Genomic DNA, 20,076 nt, shown 5'->3' on the forward strand with positions numbered 1-20,076 from the left:
CAACTTTCGTGTCGCTCTAACTGAACCATCCTGCGAAAATGCAAATCTGTGCATCTTTCCAAGAACGCAACCTTCACATACATGTCTTGGTGGCATCTCCAATAAAGACAAATCATGCACCATATTATGACGTTGTAAAGTCATCAAACTACCATAACCAACATGCCCAAATCTAGCATGCCACAACTCAGCATCCTGCATGGCATGAGTCTTTGTTTCTGCAATACATACCTGAATCTGCTTTTCTTAACGATCTAGCACAAATAGTCCATTTTCCAGCGTACCTGTAGTGATAAGAGAATAACCATTCTCTCGATCTCGTACAACACATCTGTCATCCTCAAAAATGACCCGAAGACCATTTTTTGCAAGAGAGGATACAGACAACAAATTCTTCTTGATCCCTGGAACATATAAGACATCTGGCAAGCATAAATCTGAACCATCTGAAATGGTAATCAAAATCTTACCAACGCCTTTGATTGGATAAGAAGCATTATTTGCACATGTCACCTTCTTTCCTGTTGGAGCTGCATCCAATGAACAAAACAAATCCTTCCTTGAAGTAATATGCCTGGATGCACCACTATCAAAGTACCAAATCATTTGTGTCTTGTCAACACTGTAAGCAGAAAAATCTGAACATACTACAAAAGCATAAGAATCCTGCACAAAGTTTGCAGACTCTTCTTTAGCTGTAGAAGAATCACCAGAAGCTGAAACAACCAAACTTGACTCTTTCTTCTTTTCTTTAGCAATTCTCTTTTTACACTCACTAATGTAGTGACCACGTTTCTTGCAGTAGTGACATTTACCTTTCTTCTTGTACTTGTCGGAATCACCTTTAGACTTCCCTGAAGATTGTCCTGCACTAGACTTGGAGTAATGAGCACTCTCTTTACCCTTGTTTTTGTTCTGTACAACAGGAGCATGATCCATACCATCCACCTGTAAAGACTTGTTCTTACGTGATTGATCCTCCTACAATAGCAAAGCCACTAACTCTTCAAAATGAAAAGGGTCAGGATTAGCTCGCAAAGACAGAGTCAAAGAAGTCTGAAAAGTCAAATAAGATGGTGGTAGTGAATTGAGTGTTTTGGAAACCAAGTCCTTCTCTGGAATCACTTCATCAATGCTAAGAAATTGCTCTTTAAGATCCCTGATTTTTGTAAGATGCTCGACAATATCGTCACCTTCGTCCATCTATATTTTGTCAAGTTGTTTCTTCAAAAACTCTATTCTGGCAGCGTTTCTTCCTCCAAACATAGCTTGCAGAGTGTTCCAAGCATCCTCAGAAGTTCTGCAAGATCTGATATGTGGTGTGATTGTCCTCTTTATGGTTAAGGCAATCACAGCCATAGCCTGTGCATCTTTAGTATCCCATCTCTTTTGCTCTGGAGTGACTTGTGAGGGTCCTGCACCAACAGCTGCACCACGACCAGGCGTGGCAGGTGCAATGCTACCTGGACGAACTTCATCTCCAGATACATAATCCCACAATCCTTTACCAACCAAAACATTTTTGGCCATAAAAGACCAAAGAGAATAGTTGGTACCATCCAATTTGTCTTCGGATGTAAACGCACCAAAAATCTCTTTCTCCGTAGATTGAGCCATACTGTAGATGCACACAAGAGAGCAAAAGAACCTCCAAGAGATTCACAAATCTCCTCTCCAATGCAAGAAAAACTCTACACAAAATCTCAACACGAAGCTAAGACAAGCTGCTTCCCAAAAGAACTGTTTACCTGAAGAAAATCTGTCAAAAAGCACACCCTCTTGATCTAAACGCCTCCGAAAAGTAACTTCTGCTACGCTGCTCAGAACAAAATTCTGAGGTCTCGAACGGCTTCGAAAGGGGGGTAAAACCGCAGGTCACCTGTTCAGAATACTCCCGGAACGTCGAGGATGCTCCCACGAACAAATTTTCCGAAAACTGCCTGAAAACTGCGATTGCGCGCGCGGACGCGAAAACGCAAGTAGAGGCTCTGGAAATCACCTCGCTCTGATACCAATTGTTGAAGATGATGAAACAGGAAACAGAAGGAAGACAGCAACTCAGAGTAGGAAGAAGATGGAGAAGGAGAAGACACAGAGCTTGTGTACGAGAGTAGGAAGAAGATGGAGAAGGAGAAGACACAGAGCTTGTGTACGAGATCTCTGTAGTCTCTCTCTCTGTATTGGAATAATAGTTGTATACAAACTCAGAGCTAAAAAGATTATATGAAACCCTAAGAGATAAGGTGTCCTTTCACACCGGATGTCCAGGGGGAACAACCCAGTGGGAGAAAAGTGCCCCTGGTGAAGCGCGTATACACACTAACACTACTACATGTCTACAATGGCATGCCAAAATTGCAAGAAATATCTTCATATATAAATAAGGAAACATCTTTACTGGTGATGTGCTTAACAGCTTTGGCTTCGGCCCACCTGGATAGATAGTCAATAGCAGTAAGTATGTAACATTTGCCTCTAACTGTCATAGGTAGAGGACCTATTGCATCAATACCCCACTTCTGAAACACATCATAAGACACAATGGTGCCTCTAATTTCTGATTTGAGAACCCTATTTGCAATGCTTTGACACTCTTTACAAGACCTCCACCAATGATGAACATCACGTTGAACGCTTGGCCACACATACCCCTCCTGCAAGACTCTATGCAAAGTGACCTTTGAAGCAAAGTGGCCACCACAAGAACCCTCATGATTTTCCTCTAAAATTTTATAAATTTCCTCTTTCCAAGGAACTTTTTTCATCACAAGATCAGCCCCCTTCATATATAAGGCATCACCAAGTAGCACATACCTTTTTGCACGGCGTAGGAAGGCATACATTTTTGACTTCTCCAACTCTGATGGAAGCATACCTGTTTGCAGAAACTCTTCCTCCCTCTCTAAAGCTTCCCTTCCCAAATAAAGAGGAGAATCAGCCCTTATCACATACAATTGCCCAATTGAAGCTTGCGTTGCACCATGTGCTTCTTCATTTTGAGACCTGTCCACATGCCTTAAACTCCAAGCTTCAAAATGCTTAAGCAAGTTCTTTACTTGAAAACACATATTTTTCAACTTTGCATTCTTACTTTGCCACACCCCAAGTACTTGCTTAACCAACAAAAGAGCATCACCTCTTACCCTCACACGACGAATTCCAAGCTCAAGGCAAAGGTTGAGACCTTTCTCCAAAGTAGCATACTCAGCTTCATTGTTGCTTTGTGATGTAAGCTTCAAACTCCTTTCAGTTACCAACACAACTTGAGGATCATAAATTAAAACACCTCTTGAAGATTCACCATGCACTTTCCTGTAATAAGAGGCATCAAAAAAACAATAGATAGGCATTGTCTATGTCAGGAGCTTCCATGTGTTTCTTTTTCATCGTGTCCTCCTTAAGAAGAAGAGGGTTTTCCTTATAAGTAAGAAAATCAGCCAATGTATCCCTTGTACTCTCCTCAACAAGAAAAGAGAATTGGAATTCCTATAACTCCACAATCCACTTCATAAGCCTCTTTGACAAAGAAGGGCTATTCACCAATTGAGGTAGAAGAGTGCAGCTAGTGAGAAATGTGAATGGTTTAGGGAGAAGGTAGTGCCTAAACCTTCTACATGCATAAATCACACTCACCATGATGAGCTCCACCTTGGTATAGCCTCTTTCCACCTCTAGCTTCACCCTGCTAGCACAATAGATAGGCTTCATGTAGTGTGAGTTGTTACCTCTTTAAAGAAGCATAGCTCCAATAGCATCCTCACCTACTGATGATTCACAAAGAACTCCTTATCCCAATTAGAAGATTGTATAGCAAGAAGAGAACCAAGAACCTCTTTGATACCTTGAAAAACCTCTTCACATTTATTTGTCCATTGTAGAGGATCCAACCTTGCTACTTGTTGTAGAGGATAAAGAAGTTGAGAGGACAAAGGAATGAACCTTGCCATACACTTTACCTTTTGAATGAAAGTAGCAAGTTGCTTTGTATCTTTAGGTGATGGGAGGAGAAAAAAATCCTTCACTTTTTCAGGATCTACTTCAATCCCATTCTCTGAGATCATATGCCCCAAAAACTTCACTCTTGGTTGAGCAATATGACTCTTCTTTAGGTTGAGTTGACCTCCACTTTCATCATATTGCTTCAATGCCATCCCAAGATTTACACAATGATCCTTTCTAGAGCTATAAACACAAAAGTCATTAATAAGATCCTTCACAAACTTGCCAAGAAAAGGGAGAGAACACCTTATTGACGCGCTTTTGATACCATGCACAACCATTCATGAAACCAAAAAGAAGCACACAATAGCAAAAGAATTCCCATGGTGTGATAAATGTGGCCTTCTTTTGATTTTCTAAAGCCAAGGTGAGCTGAAAATATCCAGAGAATCCATCACATACACTATACCTCTCATGCCCTGCAATAGAATCAAGTATGTCATCTATGAAAGGAAGAGGGTATGGATCTCTCTTCATAGCTACGTTTAGAGGCTTAAAATCAACACCTATCCTCCACTTTCCATCCTTCTTGGGCGTGAAAACAACAGGATTCACCCATTTTGTAGTACTCACAGTGTTACCATATACATGTGGTAGTGATGTGTGTGAACACACTAGGACCACTGGGGCATTTTTTTCCTCTTTAGGAGGTTTTCCCCTCGAGCATTGTATATACGCCCATCACTCTAGGGCTATCTATTTTTCCATTGCACACTAAGTAAAACACTCTCTATTGTGTGCCTTGAGATTCCTTCGTCTTCTCCAAGCAATGTGAGTTTCTCTACAACCCTAATTCCAACAATTGGTATCAGAGCAGGTTGCGTCCTCCCGGGCTTAGTCGCCAGCTGCTCCAATACATGCCTGCTCACTTTCTCTGATTACAATGAGGTTTGGCGAGCGTTTGTAGGTTGACAAATATTTGGGGAAGGATCGTAGAGCTCAATCTGCTCAGATTTCTGACTCAAACTCATTTCGACCTCCGTTTCCACTACAACCAAGTCTGCACAAGCAATTTTGTCATTTTGTGCATAATTTCTATCAGTTCCATTTTCTGCATAACAGGTGTCTTACAGTCTTCTACGTTTTGTGCTATATAGCACATGTTGTTCCCGCTCCGTTTCTTCGATTTTCGGGCAGTTTTCACATCAGGTGCAGCATTCACCATGGCTAACAACAACACAAATGTCTTCAAGATGTTTACCGCTGAGGACGTCTTATATGATGCAACACGTTCTTGTGTCAACGGGCATCTAGAATATTGTGCAGGGCACTGATGTACGCCCTGGTTCTAAGGATGTAGGCGATGTTGAGGATGTTGCAGGTCTTGCTGCAAGGATTGCTGCTATTAGAGTTGTTTTGCCTACAGTAGAACAAGCTCGTTGGAATGTAAAGGATGCGCAAGCTCATGCATTGATTGCATTGTCTGTGAAGCGCACCATTGTTCCTCACATCCGTTCAGCAAAATCTGCAAAGCAGGCTTGGGATATTCTAGCAGATCTTTCTCCAAGCCGCAATGAGGCTAAAATTGCTTTGCTGCGTAAAGAGCTGGAGTCAAAGATTATGCAGGAGGAAAATGATATGGACACTTTCCTTGCTAGTGTGAAGGATATCAATGAGCAACTTATTTCTGTAGGTGAAGTCATTTCAGACAGTTCCCTTGTGCAGACTATTTTGATGCCTTACCAGATTCTTACCAGACTTTTGCTAGTACTTGGAGACTTATGACCCAAGGAAATCCAGAAGTTGTCAAGTTTGATGCATTATGCACATTGTTGTTGCAAGAGTCACTTTCTAGAAAAAACAGCACTAGACAACATGCAGTTGAATAGGCTTTTATTTCTTCTCAAAGAAAGGGTGGTAACAGCAATGCAACCACTTCTTATGGTTTTGCTGCGAGTGGAAAAACTTCTATTCCTAATGCTTCTGCTGGTAGCACTTTGTCTGGCAATTCTGGTGATAAGGGAAAAAAGAAGATGCGTTGCCATTATTGTAAAGCTAATAATCACTTGATCAAGAAGTGTCCTAAGTTGAAGGCCAAAGAGGCCGAGAAGAAAGAGGGTGGTTCCACTACAAATGCAGCCATTGTTGAGTCTTCTATGAAAGGAGACTGTACTGCTGATGTCGATGCAGAATGAGCTTTTAGCGCAGAGTGCACTTACAATCCTACTGTCCATGATGCATGCTTGTTAGTTGCTGCAGATTCACATGTGTGGTATTTCAATAGTGGTTCTACAAAGCACATTACCTCACATCATGAATTGTTCACATCTCTCAAGTCTGTCCCTCATGGGAATTCTGTCACTTGTGCCAACAATGCCTCTTATCCGGTTCAGGGAGTTGGAAAGATTTTTCTTACTGCTGCAAATGGCAGTTCCTTCACACTTGTTGATGCACTTTATGTACCTGGGATCAAGAAGAATCTCTTGTCTGTATCTGCACTTGCTAGACTTGGACTTGTAGTCAAATTTGTGGATGACAGATGTACAGTTCATGATCTCAATTTTGGTGTTGAAATTGTTGCATCTATCCTTTTGTGTTGTGGGCTTTATAAGCTCACTTTGTATGACAAGCATGGACAAAGTTTTGAAAATGCTGTTGCAGATTCAAGGGCTATTTTAGATGAAAAACTTTGGCATGCACGTTTTGGTCATTTGAATTTTTCCAGTATACTGCGTTTGCATAAATCTGATATGGTTTCTTCTTTGTCGCCTCTTGAAGCACCTATCAAACATGTTTGTGAAGCCTGTATTTTGGGGGGTATGAAGTTTCCAAAGGATGGTTCAGTTAGGGCCACATGCAGGTTGCAGCTTATGCATAGTGATGTTTGTGAGCCCATGCAAACTCCGTCCTTGGTCAATTACCTTTTCTTCGTGACTTTCATTGATGATTACTCCAGGAATGCATGGGTATTTCCGCTTAAAGAAAAGTCCAAAGTTTTTATGTGCTTCAAACAATTTCTGGCTATGGCTGAAAATGTCTCAAAATGTACTATGGGCACCCTCCGTTTCGATCGAGGTGGGGAATATATGTCTCATGAATTCAATGCATTTGTGGCTAGTCGTGGGATAAAACACCATTGTACAGTGCCTTATACACCTCAGCAAAACGGTGTTGCTAAGAGGAAAAACAGATCACTTACAGAAATGGCACGATGTATGGTCAAAAGTCAAGCTTTTCCGCATTCTTTTTGGCTTGAGGCCATCATGTGTGCCACTTATGTACTAAACAAGTGTCCTACAAAAGCTTTGCAGTCTATTACTCCATATGAAGCATGGCATGATAGAAAGCCTTCTATTGAGCACATGCGTGTTTTTGGCTGTTTGGCATATGCTTTGGTGCCACAAACACAACACAAAAAATTGGATGATAAGGATGTCAAATGTATTTTTGTTGGTTATAGTGTTGAAAGCAAAGGTTACAGGTTGTATCATCCACAAACAAAACGTATTCTGGTTTCACGGGATGTAGTGTTTGTGGAAGATTCTGTTCAGCCGTTGCGGTCATGTACTAGAGACAGTAATGTAAGCTCACAGGACATTTATGACACTTTGTTTCCTCTTTCGGTGGTGGAAATACGAATGTAAATTCCAATGAGGCAAATGTACAGCCTATGGGGGTTTCTAAAAATGTTACAGATCAGCCTATTATACTGATGCAGATGTACATGATGTACTTGATGAGGAAAGGACTGAAAATGAGTAGGCTAGAGGTATGCCAAAATGGCTGGTGCACACTTTGCATGAAATTAAATTGGATGCACCTTTGTCTAGTCATACTCATTGAGGCTCTCGCCATGCATCTTATGCATCAAATTGTTATGCTTTGTATGTGTCTAGCTTACATGATGTTGAGGAACCTGTGTCTTTTGATGAAGCACAGAGTTCAAAAAATTGGATGGCTACCATGCAATTAGAATATGACGCACTTATAGAAAATGACACATGCACTTTATGTGATTTGCCTCCTGGCAAAAAGGCAATTGGTACAAAGTGGTTTTACAAGTTGAAACGCAAACCGAATGGTGAGATTGATCGCCATAAGGCTCGACTTGTTGCAAAGGTTATGCACAACAAAAAGGCATAGATTATGAAGAGACTTTTGCTCCCACTTGTTGTATGACTACTATGCATTTTCTATGTACATTGGAAGCTCATTTTGGTTGGGATGTACATCAACCAGACATTGTTACTGCTCTCTTGTATGGTGACATATTTGAGGAAGTTTATGTAACGCAGCCTCGCGGTTTTGTCATAAAAGGACAAGCGGACAAAGTGTGCAGATGTAAGAAGGCTGTGTATGGGTTGAAGCAATCTCCTCGTGCTTGGTATGAGAAAGTTGAGACTCATGTGGTCAAACTAGGCTTTTGTTACAGTCCCATTAGGAAAATTTTGAACTCATTTTTGGGCCTTTTAAGAGTGCCACATCATCAAAGTTGTACAAAAGAAAGTAACCCGGTAGACCCCTCTAAATATTGCTTAGAACCCCATGATATGACCTATCATTGGAAAGTTCTTGAAAAATGGATTCTAAAGAGCCAAGGTTCAAAAAGTTTGGATGAATTCTATGAATTTTATGCCATTTGTTTTCAATCAACCAGGTTTTGTTACCGTTACGGTAATCTAAAATCACCTTTTTCTAGATCTACATGAAGGCAATGTCCGATACATGCATGCTATATATCAATAGATAGCATTTGAAGAGTAGAATCTAAATATCCAACCTGTGACAAGTTTGGATCTTATTTGCAAAAAATTTACCGATCCCCACTTTTTGAAAGCTATGCCACATCAACAATTCTTACAAGGCCCATTTTTGAGTCCAAACTTTTCCTAATGAACAGAAAGCACATTGTATGTAAAGCGTGAGGGTGATGTACTTCTCATTGTGGTTATTTATGTTGATAATTTGCTGATCATTGGACCAAATGAGAGAAATATTGCTGAATTTAAGGCTGATTTGAATGCTACTTTCAAGATGAAATATTTGGGGCTGTTGCATCATTACTTGGGTATACAGTTTAAGTAGTGTGATGGTGGTATTGCCTTGTGTCAGAAAATTTACACAGAGACATTGTTATGTAAGTTTGGACTTTGCCACTCCTATGGAAACAGGTTTGAAGTTGAGTCTACATGATGTTGGCGATCCTGCTGATGTCACTCTTTACCAAATTGTTGTTGACTGCCTCATTTATGCATGCAACACGAGGCCAGATATTCAGTTTGCAATCTCACAGGTCAGTAGATTTATGCATGGCCCATGGTCTAATCATTGGTAGGATGTCAAGAGGATTTTTTGCTACCTTAGTGGCACTTTACATCTTGGCTTGTTTTATCCCAAGGGGGGATCATTACCACCAGACTTACATGCTTTTTTGGACTTAGATTGGGCTGGTTATTTTGACACACGAGTGTCCACAAGTGGTTTTTGTTTCATGCTTGGCAGTTCATGTATATCATGGTTGAGCAAGAAGCAACATATTGTGGCCACTTCAAGTTGTGAGGCTGAGTACAGGGCAGTCTCCACAACTACGATTGAGTGTGTATGGCTCAGACGCCTTATGTTTGATTTGAGTGTTGGACAGGACACTGCCAACACTATCTACACTGACAGTCAAAGCGCACTGGCAGTGGCGAGGAACCCAATTTTTCATGCTCGCACAAAGCACATTGAGGTGCATTACCACTATGTCCGGGAAAGGCTCTCATCAGGAGAGATCAACTTGGCTTATGTGCCAACACAGGACAACCTTGCAGATCTTTTCACAAAGGCATTATTTTGTGAGAAGCTTGAATCTTTCCGCAAAGCTTGGGCTTACTCCCTTTTGTGGATTGATCATGTCCTTAGGGCATGGCACTTCTCTTTACTCATGTGCCAGCTCTCACTCGCCACATCACTCCAGGGGGGATTTGTTACCATATATATGTGGTAGTGATGTGTGTGAACACACTAGGACCGCCAGGGCATTTTTTTCCTCTTTAGGAGGTTTTTTCCCCCGAGCATTGTATATATTCCCATCACTCTAGGGCTATCTATTTTTCCATTGCACACTAAGTAACACACTCTCTATTGTGTGCCTTGAGCTTCCTTCGTCTTCTCCAAGCTGTGTGTGTTTCTCTGCAACCCTAATTCCAACACACAAGACATATCAAACCTGCTTCAAGAAGCTTGTCTACCTCTTCCTTTAAAGCATTAAGTTGTACCTGTCCCATTCTCCTTAGCTTTTGGCGTACGGGTTGATCTCCTTCCTTGATTGGAATGTGGATTTCCTCTCCCTTGAAGCCTCTAATTTCCTCATAAGAAGTGATGAACAAATGGGGAAATTGTTGTATCATATGTAGGTACTCACCCTTCTCATGACTAGTCAAGTTGGGAGACAACATACCTTGTATCAGCTCCTATTTGACATTACATTGAACTTTGGGTTGCATCAGCTCTTCAATTTGCTCATAATGACCAGAGATATCCTCATTGTCCATTAAGGCCAAGAAATATTTGTTCCTTATTATGCTCTTCTTCAAGAAACAATGAGGAAACATCTAGATCACTATCGCTACTATCTTCCACTTCACTGCCATCATCCCCATTGTCTTCTTCTTCACTTGACTACTCTTCTTCATCAATTTTCTCATCAAAATCAGTGTCCAAATATTTCTTGCTAGCCATGTCAAACCTCTTCTTATCACCCCTTCTATTGTAGAGAGTGATGGTATCATGTCCTGAATCCTGTACAGCTTTGGTTTCCTGTAACCATGGTCTTCCAAGGATGAGAGGGAAAGCACCAATACCTGCGGGCATAACATGGCAATTGACCAACACTTTAACATCAAATACATCCACCTCCAATTCCTTTATAACTCCCAAGCACCTCACCCTTGATTGGTTGGCAAGCTTTATGCAAAAACCTGAATTCTTCACCATGTTGAGTCTCAACTTTGATACACAAGCTTGAGCAATAACACATACCTGTGCACTTCCATCAATATAAGCCTCTCCAATGCAATTCCTCTTATGCCATGCATCCATAGTAGGGTATATATCAGGTAGCTCATTAAAAGACATGACTCTCACTCACCCCCTTGCAGGCTCCTTCTTCATGGGGTTGACTACATGCTTCCATTGCCTCTTTAACTTAGGACACATCTCCATGAGTTGCCCAAATGTAATGTCAGCCTTTCTATCCAACAAATCATCCCTTTAAACTATAATTTGGTTGCCCTTCTCCCAAAGTAAAGTCGGATGCATTGTAATGTTGCTTGGGTTTTCGCTTCTTCTTCTCTTTGCGTGTACCTGTTTCAACCTGTTTCCCTCTTTTATGGTTGGGACTTGCATCACTCATGTCATGATCTCTTGTAACCCTCTTACCTATAGGCATGACCATAGCTCCCAAACCATCCTCTTTCTTCTCCAAACGGATTATGCTTACCACTTTTGTTTTTCCCTTCTCTTCAGCTGTCAAATTGCTTGGTCCTCCTTCCTCTTTAATCTCAATACCATAATCTTGAGCTCGAGAAGGAATTTGTGGAGGAAGAGGAAACATGTCACCACCCATTCTCTTTGGCTTGTCACATTGAGGGATTTTATGACCCCATTCACCACATTGTAACATTGAAACATAACCCCTCTTCCAGCCATGCCTCTTCCTCTACCACTTGCAAACCCCTCATTGCTTCCATACCCACGTCCATATCCATAGCTTTGACCTCCTCCACCTCCCATCATATGCACAGTAAGATTCTTCATAAGACCTACAACCTCTTGAAGCATTCACATCATGAGAAGCTTGTTGATCATAACTTGACTCCCTGATGAGGACCCTTGGTTGCTCTACCAATTTCACTTCAGCCTTTGGATTGACATTGACTCCAAGTTGATGAAGACGCTCTGCTTTCCACTCTTTATTCTTTGCAATTTCAACTGCCTCCTCAAAGGTCCTTGGCTGCTTAAGCTCTACCTTCAAGTGTAGGTTACTCCTCAAACTTACCAAAAACCTATCCTTCTTCAACATTGTTGGAGGAATTTCAGCCCCAAAATATGTACACCACTTTTTCCTTAACGCATTGAATACCTTCACAAAGTCTTCTATAGTCTGGCCTTCACCCTGTACCAAGCCTTGAATAGACTGCCATACCTTTTGTGGATTTTCCACCTGTTGAAAGTGTGGAAGAAAATCATGAAACAAACAAACTGGAACACCTCTATAGAGATGTCACCCAAGAGCGTTGAAAGAGCACAAAAAGAACACAAAAAGATTTGGAAACTCCTTTGAGACACCACTAATCCAACAAGAGTAGTCCCCTTGGGAATTTACTGGCCGTCGCCCACCCAAGAGACTATGCCACAAAGAAGGAAGAAACCTGTTTAGGCAGGGAATTATGGACGTGGCCTACCAATTCTCTTGAAAACAAAGCTTTCCCCTTCATCAAAAACCACTTTAAAACTCCCCCTTCAAAGTATACATCACCCAAAAGACGTATGGATTTCCACGACTCAACCTACATAGTTTTGCCCCAAAGCTGCCATACAATGTACGCTGTAGAGAACATACCATAACTCCAAAACCCCAACTCCAAAAGACATGATTTCAAACTTCAAAAAATCTCTGCAAACTCTGCAATAGAAGTGTTGAAATCCTTCAAATCAAATCCACACACAACTATGTGCAAAATCTACGCGAATAGGATGTTGTGGCAAGAAGACTAGGTGTAGAGAGAGCTAGTTGAGGACAAAAAACTGCATCCAAAAGCATTCAGAAGCCAGAACAAGATAAGACCTGCAATTTTCTGATATTTGATTGAATTTTTTTTAGTTTTTACATGACTTTTAGTTATATACAAGTCTCCCTTCAAAAAACTCACTCACGGACACTTACAATATTCGACAACTGTCATTAGACTAGCGACTTGCAGTGCATGTACATGTGCTTGCTAAAGTGAGCTAAAGAAACCCACAAAAAGAAAGACCACACACCATTTTAACATTGGGCGGCATGTCCGTATGTACAAATTTACAAAAAACGGGGTGTCAAAAATACGCCTAACAACGTAAAAAGCAAAAAAAGAATTTTTTTCTAAAATTGAAGTACGGGTTCCCCTCATTCACTAGAATAAGAAAGCGGACTCATTTTTCACTAAAAAGCACTAAAAATCATGAAAAGCTAAAAATAGAGTGAAAAGCACTCAAAAAGAATATTTTTTACAAAATTGAACAATAGCTTCCTGGAACATGTAGATTAAGGATCCGACCTTGCTTTTTGCAGAAAAAACACCTAAAAGCATAAAAAGCATGAAAAAGCTAAAAATAGCGGATTTTTTCAAAACTAAACTAAACGTCCGTCTAACCTACTGGAACATGGAAACGACCTTGCTTTTTACTTTAGAACCTTCCAATACTGTTAATCAAGCATCTTAAGTCAAAATTTGGCAAAATAGATATTGAAAGCTATTCTTTTTATTTTTAGAAGAGACCCAAAAATTGGGGATCTTACATCCTCCCACACTTGAAAAATTTGAGGTGTCCTCACCTCGACATGAAATCTGGATAATTTAGTCTCATTACATCATCACGTTCCCAAGTGGCATCTTTTTGAGGATACATTGACCCTTTAACAAGGTATTTAATGACGGCCGATTATGCAGAGGCTTGGTTCTACTTTGAAGTATTACTTTGGGATATACTTCAAAAGTTCCGCCAGTAGATGTAGATAATAGAGAATCATCAAGAATATATTGCGGATCAAATACATACTTCTTGAGCAAGCTGACGTGAAAAACATCATGTACCTTTATGTTTGGTGGTAATAAGAGCCTGTAAGCTTGATCATTAATCCGCTTTCTGATTACAAAAGGTCCACAATATCTGGCACTTAGCTTCTTACACTTACCCATTGATAAAGAACTACGTTTGGGTTTCATCCTAAAAAATACCATACCACCCTCTTCAAAAGGTCTAATAAATCGTCTTGGATCAGCATAACTCTTTTGTCTATCTTGAGAAATCTTAATATCCAATCGTACAAGATCGATTTGAAGTTGCATTTTATCCAACATTTCTTTGGATGCTTGAACTCGTATGAGAGGGTCTATCCATTTGAGTGGATTAAGACACCCTTGTCTGTACAATGTTTGAAAAGGAGACATCCCAATTCAGTGTTGGAATGAGGAATTTTTACGTAAATTCAACCAAATACAAATATCTAGTCTATTTACTCTGTTCATGCATACAATAAGCTCGTAACATGTCTTCAATGATTTGATTTGTGCTGCCCATCAGTTTGAGGATGATAAGAAGTAATAAAGGCTAACTGGGTTCCTATAGTTGAGAATAAGGCTTTCCAAAATTTAGAGATGAACTTCGCATCACGATAAAAAATGATTCGTCAAGGTAAACCGTGATACATAAAAACACCTTTCAAGAAGACTTGAGCTATATCCTTAGCCATAAATGTTTTCTTGACTGGAAATTATAAATGAGTCATTTTTGTAAGCATATCAACAACCACAAAAATAAAGTCATATCCCAGAGATATAGGAAGTCCTGTAATGAAATCCATGGATATGCATTCCCATTTCATTTGTGGAGCATCAATAGGTTGAAGCTTACCGGGATATCGAATTCGTTCAGCTTTATTATGTTGACATGTTAAACATCTTGTAACATAGTTCAAAACATCACGCTTTAGTCTGGCCAAAAGAAACTCTTTCTTACAATAGAGTAAGTCTTAATGTATCGTGGATGTCCTGCTATAGGTATATCATGAGCTTCCTATAATATCTGAAGTTTGATTCCACCTTGATTTGAAATACAAAGACGATTACTGAAGTAAAGGTCATCACCTTCAACGTGTAAGCCTTTGATCTGCGTTTCTTGCTTCTATGTGCGATTATTTAAGTTCATAAAGTACTGGATTTTTAGGTAATACGGGTCATTAGTCATACCTTCTCGAATAAGGTTGATTAAAGAAGTAGTAGAGGTTGTGACATCCGCCATAATACTTAGCCTGCTCAAAGCATTGGCCACAAGATTTTTCTTTCCAGGTTTATATTCAATTTCAAAATCATATTCACATAACAACTCCATCCATCTTCATTGCCGCATATTAAGGTTAGGTTGGGTGTAGATCCACTTCAGGCTTTTATGGTCGGTATATAATTCAAATCTCCTTCCAAGAAGATAATTTCACCATACTTTAAGAGCATGCACAACAGCGAATAACTCCAAGTCATGTGTAGGGTAATTTAACTCATGTATACGTAACTTACGAGACTCTTAAGCTACTGGTTTTCCTTCTTGAGACAAAACGCCACCAATTGCTTGTCCACTTACATCAGTGAGCACAGTAAATGTATTTGAGAAGTTGGGAAGCTATAGTAATGGAGCATTCAACAAATTTCTTTGCGTTTCTCAAAACTAGCTTGAGCACGTTCATTCCAAGTAAACACTTTAGCCTTCTTAAGAGTATTAGTCAATGGAGATGCAATCTTAGCATATCCTTCAATAAATGTACGATACCATCCTGTCAAACCAAGAAAGCCACGTACTTCTTGTTGAAGATGATGAAACAGGAAACAGAAGGAAGACAGCAACTCAGAGTAGGAAGAAGATGGAGAAGGAGAAGACACAGAGCTTGTGTACGAGATCTCTGTAGTCTCTCTCTGTGTATTGGAATAATAGAGTATACAAACTCAGAGCTACAAAGCTTATATGAAAACCTAAGAGATAAGGTGTCCTTTCACACCGGATGTCCAGGGGGAAAAACCCAGTGGGAGAAAAGTGCCCCTGGTGAAGCGCGTATACACACTAACACTACTACATGTCTACAAATCCCCCCTGTAGTGATAGTGTGAATCCGTACAAGGTAGCAGATCATCATGTGTATGAGAGTAAGCCCAAAGCTTTTCGGAAAGCTTCAAACTTTTCTCGTAATAACGCATTTGTAAATAGATCTGCAATGTTATCCTGTGTAGGACAGTAAGTTAGTGTGATCTCCCCTGCATGTAGCCTTTCCCTGACATAGTGGTAGTGAACCTCTATGTGCTTTGTTCTTGCATGAAATACTGGATTCCTTGCAACTGCCATAGCACTCTGACTGTCAGTGAAAATGGTAGTGGGTGCCTGTTAACACTCACAAAGATCTGCCAATAACCTGCGTATCCATACACAATCAACTGTTGCCGTGAAAGTTGCCCTGTACTCAGCTTCACAAGTTGATGTAGCCACTGTGGGTTTCTTATTGCTTAGCCAAGATATACATGCATTTCCCAAGAAAAAACAATTGCCACTTGTGGAATGTCATGTGTCAAAATCACCAGCCCAATCTGAATCGCTGTAACCAAGAAGCTGCATAGAACTGTGCTTTCCATACATATCCCCCCTTGGAAAGAACATGGCAAGATTAGGGGTACCTGAAAGGTAACAAAGTATGCGCTTCACAGCCTGCCAATGATGCATACCTAGGCTGTGCATAAATCTTCTTGCTTGTGAAACCCCAAATTGAATGTCTGGACAAATGTTGCATGCCAAATATATCAAGCAACCAACCGCTGCTGCATAAGTATGTACATCAAAAGTTTCTCCAGCATCATGCATGCTCAACTTTGATCCAGTTTCTACGAGTGTAGAGATTGGCTTACAATTTTGCATACCAAACTTGTCCAAAATTTTATGCAAATATTTTGCCTGCAACATGTATATGCCATCCTCTGATTGCACAAACTGAATACCCAAGTAATAATGTAGCAAACCAAGATCAGACATCTCAAATGTTTTTCTCAAAACATCTTTAAACGCTTCAATTTCATTTGCATTATTGCCTGTAAGAAGCATATCATCCACATAAAGTGTTAGCATAATGAGAACTCCATCTCTCTTTTTGACATACAAAGTACTTTCTGTTGGACTATTCTGAAATCCCTGGCCAATCAAATAAGTATGTATCTTCTCATACCATGCTCTTGGAGCCTGTTTGAGACCATACAAAGCTTTACGCAATCTACATACCTTTTGCTCTTGACCTTTTACAACAAAACCACTTGGTTGACTTACATAAACTTCTTCCTGCAAATCACCATTCAAAAAAGCAGTTTTGATATCCAACTGATGCACTTTCCAACCATGATGAGCAGCAATTGCAACTAGTGATCTAACTGTGGACGCACGAAAGTAGGAGCAAAGGTTTCATCATAATCTATGCCTTTCTGTTGCGCATAGCCTTTTGCCACAAGCCTTGCTTTGTACCTGTCAACAGTACCATCTTGTTTCCTTTTTACCTTAAAAACCCACTTTGTACCAATAGGCTTTTTACCTGTAGGCAAGTCCACTAGATCCCATGTATGATTCTTATGAATAGAATCAATTTCTTGTTGCATAGCATCTTTCCACTGAACACACTCTAAAGCTTGTTCAAATGAATCGGGCTCATCTGCATCACAAAGAGTGCTAAAGCAAGCCAAATCTACTTGCTCTCTGCCAAAAGTAGTACCAGCACGTGTTTTTCGTGGCAATGGTGCATCCAACTTGCTATCCTGCAAAGTTTTCTAAACCCATTTAGGCAAGGTTCTTTCTTCCGTGAGAACTTCTTGCTCTTCACGCACAATTTCGTCTACATCATGAGGTGTCACATGCTGATCAAAAGATTGATCAAGATTATCAACCTGTTGTGATTCTTGATTCTCCACAAAAGAAGGAAGCAAACCTTCAAATACATCATGTGTCTGCATATGAGGTACATCAAAAGAAACCATAGGTTGAGCAGTAGTTTCTGCAAAAATTACATCACGACTTTCAAAAATCTTGTTTGTAGCAGGATTGTAAATTCTATAACCTTTACTTCCACTACTGTACCCCACAAATATACATTTGATTGCCTTATCATCAAGCTTCCCACGTAACTGCTGAGGGATGTGAGCATAAGCAAGACAACCAAAAACACGAAGATAACTGACTGAAGGTTTTTTGTCATACCAAGCTTCATATGCAGTAATGGTCTTCAAGGCACGAGTAGGACACCTGTTCAAAACATGTGTTGCACAAGCAACTGCCTCCATCCATAGCTTATGAGGCAAACTCTTAGCCTTGAGCATACATCTAGCCGTCTCCATTAAAGACCTGTTCTTCCTTTCTGCAACACCATTCTGTTGTGGTGTGTATGGCATAGTGCATTGGTGTTTCATGCCTTTCTTTCCCAAAAAATCCTTAAATGCACCTGACATGTATTCACCTCCTCGATCGGTACGAAGAGTCTGTACTTTGCAACCTGTTTCATTTTCAACCATGGCGACATAATGTTGAAAAACTACAAACACATCTGACTTTGCTTTGAGTGGATACACCCAACAAAACCTGGAAAAGTCATCAATGAAGGTCACAAAATAAAGGCTGTTTCCTATAGATGGCGTCCTCATAGGACCACATACATCACTGTGTACAAGCTGCAACTTTCGTGTCGCTCTAACTGAACCATCTTGCGAAAATGCAAATCTGTGCATCTTTCCAAGAACGCAACCTTCACATACATGTCTTGGTGGCATCTCCAATAAAGACAAATCATGCACCATATTATGACGTTGTAAAGTCATCAAACTGCCATAACTAACATGCCCAAATCTAGCATGCCACAACTCAGCATCCTGCATGGCCTGAGTCTTTGTTTCTGCAATATATACCTGAATCTGCTTTTCATAACGATCTAGCACAAATAGTCCATTTTCCAGCGTACCTGTAGTGATAAGAGAATAACCATTCTCTCGATCTCGTACAACACATCTTTCATCCTCAAAAATGGCCCGAAGACCATTTTTTGCAAGAGAGGATACAGACAACAAATTCTTCTTGATCCCTGGAACATATAAGACATCTAGCAAGAATAAATCTGAACCATCTGAAATGGTAATCAAAATCTTACCAACGCCTTTGATTGGATAAGAAGCATTATTTGCACATATCACCTTCTTTCCTGCTGGAGCTGCATCCAATGAACAAAACAAATCCTTCCTTGAAGTAATATGCCTGGATGCACCACTATCAAAGTACCAAATCATTTGTGTCTTGTCAACACTGTAAGCAGAAAAATCTGAACATACTACAAAAGCATAATAATCCTGCACAAAGTTTGCAGACTCTTCTTTAGTTGTAGAAGAATCACCAGAAGCTGAAACAACCAAACTTGACTCTTTCTTCTTTTCTTTAGCAATTCGCTTTTTACACTCACTAATGTAGTGACCAGGTTTCTTGCAGTAATGACATTTACCTTTCTTCTTGGACTTGTCGGAATCACCTTTAGACTTCTCTGAAGATTGTCCTGCACTAGACTTGGAGTAATGAGCACTCTCTTTACCCTTGTTTTTGTTCTGTACAACAGGAGCATGATCCATACCATCCACCTGTAAAGACTTGTTCTTACGTGATTGATCCTCCTGCAATAGCAAAGCCACTAACTCTTCAAAATGAAGAGGCTCAGGATTAGCTCGCAAGGACAGAGTCAAAGAAGTCTAAAAAGTCAAATAAGATGGTGGTAGTGAATTGAGTGTTTTGGAAACCAAGTCCTTCTCTGGAATCATTTCATCAATGCTAAGAAATTGCTCTTTAAGATCCCTGATTTTTGTAAGATGCTCGACAATATTGTCACCTTCGTCCATCTGTATTTTGTCAAGTTGTTTCTTCAAAAACTCTATTCTGGCAGCGTTTCTTCCTCCAAACATAGCTTGCAGAGTGTTCCAAGCATCCTCAGAAGTTCTGCAAGATCTGATATGTGGTGTGATTGTCCTCTTTATGGTTAAGTCAATCACAGCCATAGCCTGTGCATCTTTAGTATCCCATCGCTTTTGCTCTGGAGTGACTTGTGAGGGTCCTGCACCAACAGTTGCACCACGACCAGGCGTGGCAGGTGCAATGCTACCTGGACGAACTTCCTCTCCAGATACATAATCCCACAATCCTTTACCAACCAAAACATTTTTGGCCATAAAAGACCAAAGAGAATAGTTGGTACCATCCAATTTGTCTTCGGATGTAAACGCACCAAAAATCTCTTTCTCCGTAGATTGAGCCATACTATAGATGCACACAAGAGAGCAAAAGAAC

This window comes from Adiantum capillus-veneris, chromosome 8 (genome assembly GCF_014529385.1).
Source record: "Adiantum capillus-veneris isolate H3 chromosome 8, ASM1452938v2, whole genome shotgun sequence".
NCBI lineage: Eukaryota > Viridiplantae > Streptophyta > Polypodiopsida > Polypodiales > Pteridaceae > Adiantum > Adiantum capillus-veneris.